The sequence below is a fragment of the Tamandua tetradactyla genome, chromosome 9 (genome assembly GCF_023851605.1).
Source record: "Tamandua tetradactyla isolate mTamTet1 chromosome 9, mTamTet1.pri, whole genome shotgun sequence".
Classification (NCBI taxonomy): Eukaryota; Metazoa; Chordata; class Mammalia; order Pilosa; family Myrmecophagidae; genus Tamandua; species Tamandua tetradactyla.
The window spans coordinates 25,153,050-25,161,362 of NC_135335.1; positions in this window are offsets into that span (position 1 = coordinate 25,153,050).

Sequence of the window (8,313 nt, forward strand, 5' to 3'; positions counted from 1 at the left end):
GGAAACCATACCATATCTCTTCATGAAAGATTTATCTGATGTTCTTAGAACTTAAAAACCATATAAATGTCAAAATATATAAGATTCCCAGAACAAGCAATCTAGTTTCATTATTGATATTCTCATAAACTGGATTGCACAATATTTTATTATATCCTATCCAGGATGATGTATTTCATTTGTCACTTTATTTAGTTTCACCTTTTTTAATTGTTGAAACATACATACAATTTAAACATTCCCATCTCAACCACTCCCCAGCATACAACTCAGCGGGATTAATCATACACAAAATGTTGTGCTGGCTTCATCAGCTTCCTTTACTTTTCAACCACCCCACACAGAACTCCAACACCAAGCATTCATTATTTTCTTTAATTAGAACTATGAAAGCCTTCAGACTTACATTTAGACATAGAACAAAAAAAAAATTCAGGGACAAAATCAAGCAATGTACCAAGCAAAGCACTTAAAATATATTCTCTGATTTTACAGAACCAACCACCTAGCCTCAGTTTCTCAAATCAGACCTCATGGTCTCAGTCCACCCTGTTCATCCAGATTTGTAGAGGCAACCTGAGATTCAATGATCCCAGACCCTGAATGGATGAGGCTTATTGGGACATATTTTGTTTTTTAATTTGACTGGTGTCTATTTCAGTGTTCTGAACAGATGCTGTCTTTTGTTTATGAAAGAAATTAGGCCAAATCCAACTTTTCCACAGATGGAGAAGCCTGAATTATTTATCAGAAGCTCATGAATTTGGTTCTGGCAAATGGCACGGCTGAGGGTGGCTGATTTGTGTTTTGCTCTTGGAACAGCTTGATCCCAGCAGATCCTGGGACTTCCTGATGCAGTGTTGGCCCTGGCCAGGGTCCCCAGTGCTGACTTCAGGCACAGGGTAGGAAGTGAGGAGTCTTGCTTGATTGCTTCTGGTTGGGTGTGGTGGAAGACTTGACTGGGGCCTCTACTAGCTGGGGTGCTGGGGATGTTCCTGAGGGCCCTGCTGGACCCCAGAAAAGAAAGTGGTAGAAATGGAGAAGATGTTCATTGCAACTTTCTTTCTCCCACCAGGACATTATTTAAAATTTAACAACAAGGCCAGTTGGCAAAACCTTTTGTGGGGCTGGCTGTGTCTGGGAGCTTGGCATGTGATGGTTTACAAACACTTATGGTATAATGGCCTCATCCTGGACTCTTCTTGGGCAGAGCAGATATGGAAGAGAAATTCTCATGGAAGAGAAAGCTAGCTCTATATTTGCAAAGTGAGGACTTAGGAAGGTGCCTTTCAGAGTGTAATCTGGGTCTGTCTTCTGGCTTAATGCTAACTCATGTTTACTGAGCACTGTCCACGTATTAATGCATCTAGTTTCTGACAACGGCCCTCTGAGCCAGTTCTGTAGACAATGAAACCAGGATAGAGAGTGTTCAGGCACTTGCCCAAGATTTCTGGGCTGGTGAGCTTCAGAGCCAAGCTCAGGCAGTGCTTCTAACCCCCAAACTAGGATTCAGGGGTCTCCAGGCACCAGCCATTGTCCAGAAAGCAGTCTTCCTTTAAAGTGCTTACAGTTGAGTAAGGAGAAGAAGGAAACAATCCAGCATCCTTGCTCTAGCCTCCAAATTTACCCTGGGGTTCAATTTCCCTCAGCCTCTGCAATGTCTATGGATGATGGCCAGCTGGGCAGATGGCAACTGGGCCCTGTAACTTCCCACTCAACTGCACTCCCAACAGTCCAGCCCCTCATCTCCAGGGGTGTGACCCAGCCCAGGGAGGAGATGACAGTGTCTCTCTTCAAGCCATCAGGCAGCTAAACTCTGGACCTGCAGTGAACCCTAAGGCCTTAAAACCTGACTCTGAGTACATCACCAGCAATCACTGCACTGTTCTGGGCTGTGGCTCCCCCACCCGGTTCCCAGACACCTGGAATCCGTGTCTATGGATGTCCTTTCACTTTTATTTCCAGAGCCACATGGAGGGGTCCAGCCTCTTCTTGTGTGGAAAAGACTGTGGAACAAATATTTATTGGGAACGAGCAAGGATGCTGCTCAGGGGAGTCTTTAAGTGTTTGGTTTGAGCCATTTTAATTTGCATTTGAGTTTGATTACCATCCACTTTTAAGGTTGCCCACATGGAAAGAGGCATTTGGGCCCCAAGATGCTCACTTCGACCTTTCAATCCTCCACTGTGCCTGCCTATGATGTGTGACCAGCTCCCCACCTTGAGAGAACCACCCTTCCAGGGGTTCAGGATCAGGTGTATCCTCCATGGAATTGCCCCCTTCTCTAACCTGTCCTTCTCTCTTTGTGTTCTGAGTGGGAGCAGACTCCTCAATCTCTCTAGCTTGGAGGGGGCAGATAGCATGTGTTTGGCAGGTGGGAGATGGAGTAGGGACAGAAGTTCTTTGTCATTCTTTGTCTTAACAAAGAGCAAGGGATTTGTCAGGTAAAAGACAAGGAGAAGAGACAGTAAATAAACAAAAACATAAATAAAGCTGAAGCCAGAGGAAACTTCTCATAACAAATGGTGTTCCCCCTTCCCTTCCATCCCCCACACTCAGTTTTTCCACCCTGCCTGGCCACAACTGCTCCTTCTCCTCTGGACAGCCTTGCAACTTCCCCCACTAACGTGTTCTCTCCAGGTCCAGCTCAAACCCTCTTCTTCCATGGAGCCCTCTGGGGCTGTTCTGCCCACAGCAGCACTCTGCCCTCCCCCAGCCTAGTGCATCCATCAGGCCCTGGTCCTCAGTCCTAAAGGCATCCCCTCACTCTCCCCCACACACCTCTCTTGGCTCTGTGGGGAGGGCATCTTCCCCTCATGGGGCAAGCTGGCCAGCTCCAGGAGAGAGAAAGAGAGGCAGAGAGGGCAGAGACAGAGGGGAGAGCAGAGGGGCCCACTGGAGAGGAAGGGGAATGAGGGGTAGCCAGGACAGTGCTTGGGCTGAGATAGAGAAAGGAAAGAGGGCAGGAAAGGCAGAAGGGAAAGAAAGAGGAGAGTTAGGGAGGAGAGGAAAGGGGGTGAGCAAGCTGACAGTGCTTATTGAACCAAATACAGTCCCAAGACAGCAAATAATTTGGGCCTGAGTCAGCAAATTTCACCCATAATTTCTAAAGCATCTGCCAGGCCACTGCCTCCCCCACCCCTCGGAGGAGAGAGGAGCTGCTGTTTCAAAAGGAGCCAGAGAGAAAGCCTCATTTAGCAAATGAGAGAAATGTTTAAAAATAACACACAGGAGTACCCCTCCATGAAGACCAAGTCCACCCCCTTTCCTGCTGTTTGTCACTGCCCCTCCCTGGCTCAGCAAGGTCTGCAACACAGGCCAGGGACAGATCACCCATATGGGGTGATGGTGTCTGTGCAGGACACTGAACGACCATGGGACGGTGGGGTCTCTGGTGTGTATGGTGCAGAGGGTGGCCTGGCTGCAAGCCCAGCCCTCTGGGTGCAGGGCTGAGGGACAGGGCTGTGACCAGGCATGCCAGTGCTAGTGGGGGGCATGTGTTGGTGTGTGCCCTGCCTGGCAGGAGCCCAAAGGGCACGTCTGCATTTCTAAAGCTCAGATTCCAGTGATGCATGATAGAGATGTGCATTGAGTGTGTGAGAGACAGACAGACAGACCACAGAATCACATGGATCTTCTGGGCCAAAATTGCTCTTAGGCAACAGACCATACCTCCCATTCCCTGAGAGGGTCCAAGCATGTCCCCTCCCCTAAATGTGGTACCAGCTCTCACTTCCTGGCCCCAGAGGCACATTCCCCTCCACTTCACCTCTAGGTGCCAGTGGTTGGCCTTCCCCTGCCATGTGGTCTGTCCAGGAGGCAGAGCCCTTTGGAGACAGCCACTCCTGCCGAGTGACCACTGTCCTCTGATCACAGTTCTTGATTCCTTATTCCCTCCCAGGCTGGGGCCATGTCTCCACCTGCTCATCTCATTTATTCCTCAAACAACCGCATGAGCAGGTGTCACCAACTCCATTTTGTGGATAAAGTGTCCACAACTTCCAAAGGGCAAGGCCGTGACCCAAGCTCCAGCTCAGCTCATGGCCAATACAAGCCCACAACAATGAAGAGGGTCTCTGCCCTGGTACCAGAGGTTTCTTTGCTTTCCTGGTTACACCCCACAGAGGAGGAGGCTGTCCTTTCTCAAAGAACTTATCCTGGGGTCCTTGAGGCAGGGCACCTTGGGACTCATTTAGGCTTTTGTTTAAGATTTTTTACTCCCTGATGAGGACATGGGATGATGGTTGGGGTAGGATGGAAACGTGGAGAGCAGGAAGTCAGGGCCTCCCTGAAGCTGTTCACACCTGGTTATACCTGGAAGGACATAAACCACCTCAGCCTGGCCAGCAAGGCCCCAGGCTCTCACCCCACAGGGTTATCTGTTGGGTCTTGGGAAGCTCGGTCACAGAGGACTCAGAGGGGTCCCAAAAAAGGTCAGAGCCCTGGGGCAGAGGTATGTATGTATACCTACAGCCAAGGCAGCTGAGGAGATCAGCTGCCTTACCAGTGTGGCCTGAGGTACCCAAAAAGCCCTGCCTTTCTAGGGTCTTCCCTGTTAGTCTTGCCTGGTAACCGACAGGCTGGCAGAATGCTTGATTTGGGGGTAAGCATTGCCCTTCCTTTGTGGTGTGCTTTTTCTTGCTTCACCGCTTTCATTTACTCTGTCCCATCCTCTGAAACGTCCTTTCTATTCGTCCCACAAAATTAACCCTCCTTGGAAGGCCTGGCTTGTCTCCCCCACTCCTGCTCCCTGCCTTCCACCCAAAGACCACTCCCTGCCTGCCCGTGTTGGACTCATATCTGAAGGCGGGTCTCAACTTCCCAGCGCCACGTCTCTGCTTCCTCCAGCTAATCCTTCCAGACCACGCCTTCCCTCCTCCATCTTGTCATCTTCTTAAGTTGAAGTCTCCATGTCTCACAGTGCTGCCTGCAGGCCCCATGAGGTTGGGCCTCCTGGCCTGCGGGGAGTTCCCTCAGGCGGAGCCCGTCTAGTCGTGGTGAGCGCGTCTTCCCGGTGCGCCCTCACCTAGTCCTATCTCCGCACACAAGGCCTGCCCAGTCTTCGGGCTGGGGACCCACACCACAAACACCACCCCACCCCCCACTTGGGGACAGGTCCGAGCCCTTTCTCTGTGGCATCCGCTCCGGTTCCTGCCTTTCCCTTGTCCGGAGGGTACTCTGTCTGGGTTAGTAGGAGACCCCAGAGGCTCCAGGCACTAGGAGAGGGGGGGTGGTCTGACGGCCACGGACGGAGGGGCCCAGCTCTGTGTTCGAAACGCAGGGCGAGCCTTCTTCATCTGTGCAACGGGGCTGAGAGGGTGACAGGGGCGGGTACCTAGGATTGCTTCCAGTTTTAAGAGCCTGTGGCTGTGTCCTTGCCACTAAAAGGCAGGGAGAGGCCTTGTCCTCCACCTGTGGAGGGAAGAGGGCGGTGGGCAGCACATGAGGAGGAGCCCGAGGCTAGGGCAAGTGTGTGCGGAGCCGCCAAATACTAGCCGGGAGTCTCCTGCCTTCCTTAGCGCCCCCATCAGTGGCTGTCCTTCCCCCTACACATCAATTTCATCATGTCAGGCTGGGTGTTAGGGATGGAGGCAGCTGGTCTGGTTCCCATCCAGCCGGGAGTGGAAAAATCCATTACTCACCTAACATACATTTTAAAATAACTTACATGCATAACACCCCCATGCTCCCATTTCTGTGTCTCAGATCTGATTATCTGCAGCTCTGTCTCTCTCTTTTAATAAAAACTTGCTATAATTCTTTTCCTAACAGAGGATATAAGACGCAGGTTTGCAGGATAAACAGCCTTGCTGAGTTGTTCTGGTACTCTGCTGTGTTTTTTTTCTTTTTTTTTAAGCTCATCTACCGCTCCAACTGAATTTCAAAGAAGACAGAAGTAAAGGAAAGCAGTCCCTGGTGCCACTGAAGGAGGGGAAAAAGTGAGCAGGTTTGAAAATGCCCATTCCACCCCCCCAAGCATGCCTCTACTGCTCCCTGGTCAGGGTTTGGTCGACAAGTTTCAGGGGAGGGAAGGAAGACACCCCAGCATAAGCCCACCTGAACAGCACAGTAAAAATATCCATTAACAGTGGGAACAGCCCTGGACTTTAACCTTTGCCTCCCACATATAGGGCCTAATCATTTGGTTGATCACTAAGTACTAAGGTCTGATATGGGTGAGAGGGAGAGGGGCATGGGTTGTTGGGCAGCAGGAGAACCTGGTGGGTGGATGTGGCCATCAACAATCCAACGGTCAATAATCTACAGATGGACAACTTGGAAGGTGGCTGCTTGCTGGGAAACTGTTGTCTGAACATATCTGACCTATTTCTAACCACGGCCAAAAGCACATTGAAAGAAGAAAATCTTCCTTTGGATGCTCCATCATGGGTCAAGGCTGATGAACAGGAAAACCCTGTTTTCCTTTCCTGATGAAAGGAACTCATGTCACACTTGGAGGTACAGGACCATGCAGGCCTTGTATTGAACAGGTGCTCAGCCCATGACCCTCAGGAATGTAGGCTGATTAGGGAAGGTAGAAGGTGGGCTTTGAAGGAGGAGTTCAGGAAAAGTATCAGATGAAGGTGGAGTGAATCAGGGATTGGAGGTGGGCAGTGAAGGGTACCAATCTGAACAAAATGAAAATCAGGGAGCACTGCATCCATCCATCCATCCATCCATTCATCTATCCATCCATCTATCCATCCATCCATCCAACCCATCCATCCATCTGTCCATCCATCCATCCAACCCATCCATCCATCCATCCTCCATCTAAAGGTGGATGTCAGGCCTCATTTTGATAGGACCTTAGTGGGAATGGAGTGGCTTAGGGAAAATAATCTAAAGCTGGATGGCTCTGTCACTTACTATTCTTTGGACCTTTTCTGTTTCCTTACATCCCTGTGCCTCAGTTTTCTCACCTGCAAAGTGGGGGTGATGATGCTACCTTCAGAATTGCTGTGGAGATGAAAGATACCAGCATACATGAAACTGGGCAATGTGGGGAACTCAGAGGATGTCCACCCTTGGCATCATGCCATGCAGGAAGCTGTGGGGCCTATGCTGCAATTCTTGCTAGGCCCTTTTTAAAACAAGGCAGGAGATTTTGCCAGCACAGCAGAAGTGAGCAAGACACAGTGCCTGCCTGGCCCTTCCACTCTCCCATTATCTCATGGCTGCTGTTGGAAGAGACACATTTTATTTGTATTTAATAAAGTCTGGTGGTTGGGCAGCTTATGAATCACAGTGTAATGCACGAGAATGGATACCTGACAAATGTGTGTGTGTGCATGTGTGTACACGAACATGCCAACATTTATAGGGATTTGCAGGCCCACTACTTGATCAATCTGGTTCAAAGTCTGCAGCCTGGTTTAAGGTATTAAAGGATATGGTGAGTCTCCCTCTTCTCACCCTCCCCCTGCTCCTGCCTCCTGCCTTCTGTCAGCTCTCCAGGACAACACCATGCACATGCCATATTAGATTCCATTTTGGTGTTGTTCTGATAAGCAGGAGGTTAATAATGAATGAGATTCCCATTAGCTCAATTTTTTAGCATATTTCCAGCAGCCTTTTCCCTTTTAATCAAATGGCTTTGTACTGCAAAATATTTTTACATTGATTTGAAAGAAAAGGATTTTTTTAAGGGACTGGTTAAACTGACATCCCCATGTGTGCTGAAATTTGGCCTGAATGGAATATCAGCGAGGGAGGTGGTTGTGGCATGGCCAAAGGGCAGGAAGCAAGCAAAGACCTGCTCTCTGGGACATCCCTTCTGTCCACCCTCCCTCCTCCCCACCTAGCTCCTTTCCTCCACACCAGGGTCTTCTGCTCTTGGACAAATGGGCTCAGGGAGAAGGCAGCTCTTTCTTCTTAATAGTGAGCAGGCTGTTCATTAGCATGTCCCCATCCACGTCCATGATAGGACTTGTTTGCAGGGTGTTCTTCCTTCAGGAAGCTTCTTGCCTGGGCCAGGGCTTCTGTCTTCTCTCAGGAGGACCCTGAGCCATCACCCACCTTCCCAAAGTGTTGGACAAGGGGCCATGACTTTAAAAATCATGCAGGAAAAATCAAGTAGGTGGGGTTAGGGGAGGGGTAGGAGGAGGAAGCTTGGAGAGTCATGTAGGTTTTGATAGATTCGAAGGCCTCATCACACTGCTCCTTTGGGGAATACCACTTTGTGAATTTTCCTGATGCTGGATGTGGAGGCAGAGTACAGGGGACCTGGCTCCCCTCCCCTGGCCTTCTCGGGAACTTCTGTTTCTATGCTTCACTGAGTGTCAGGGATGCACTGGGCACCGTGTCAGGTGA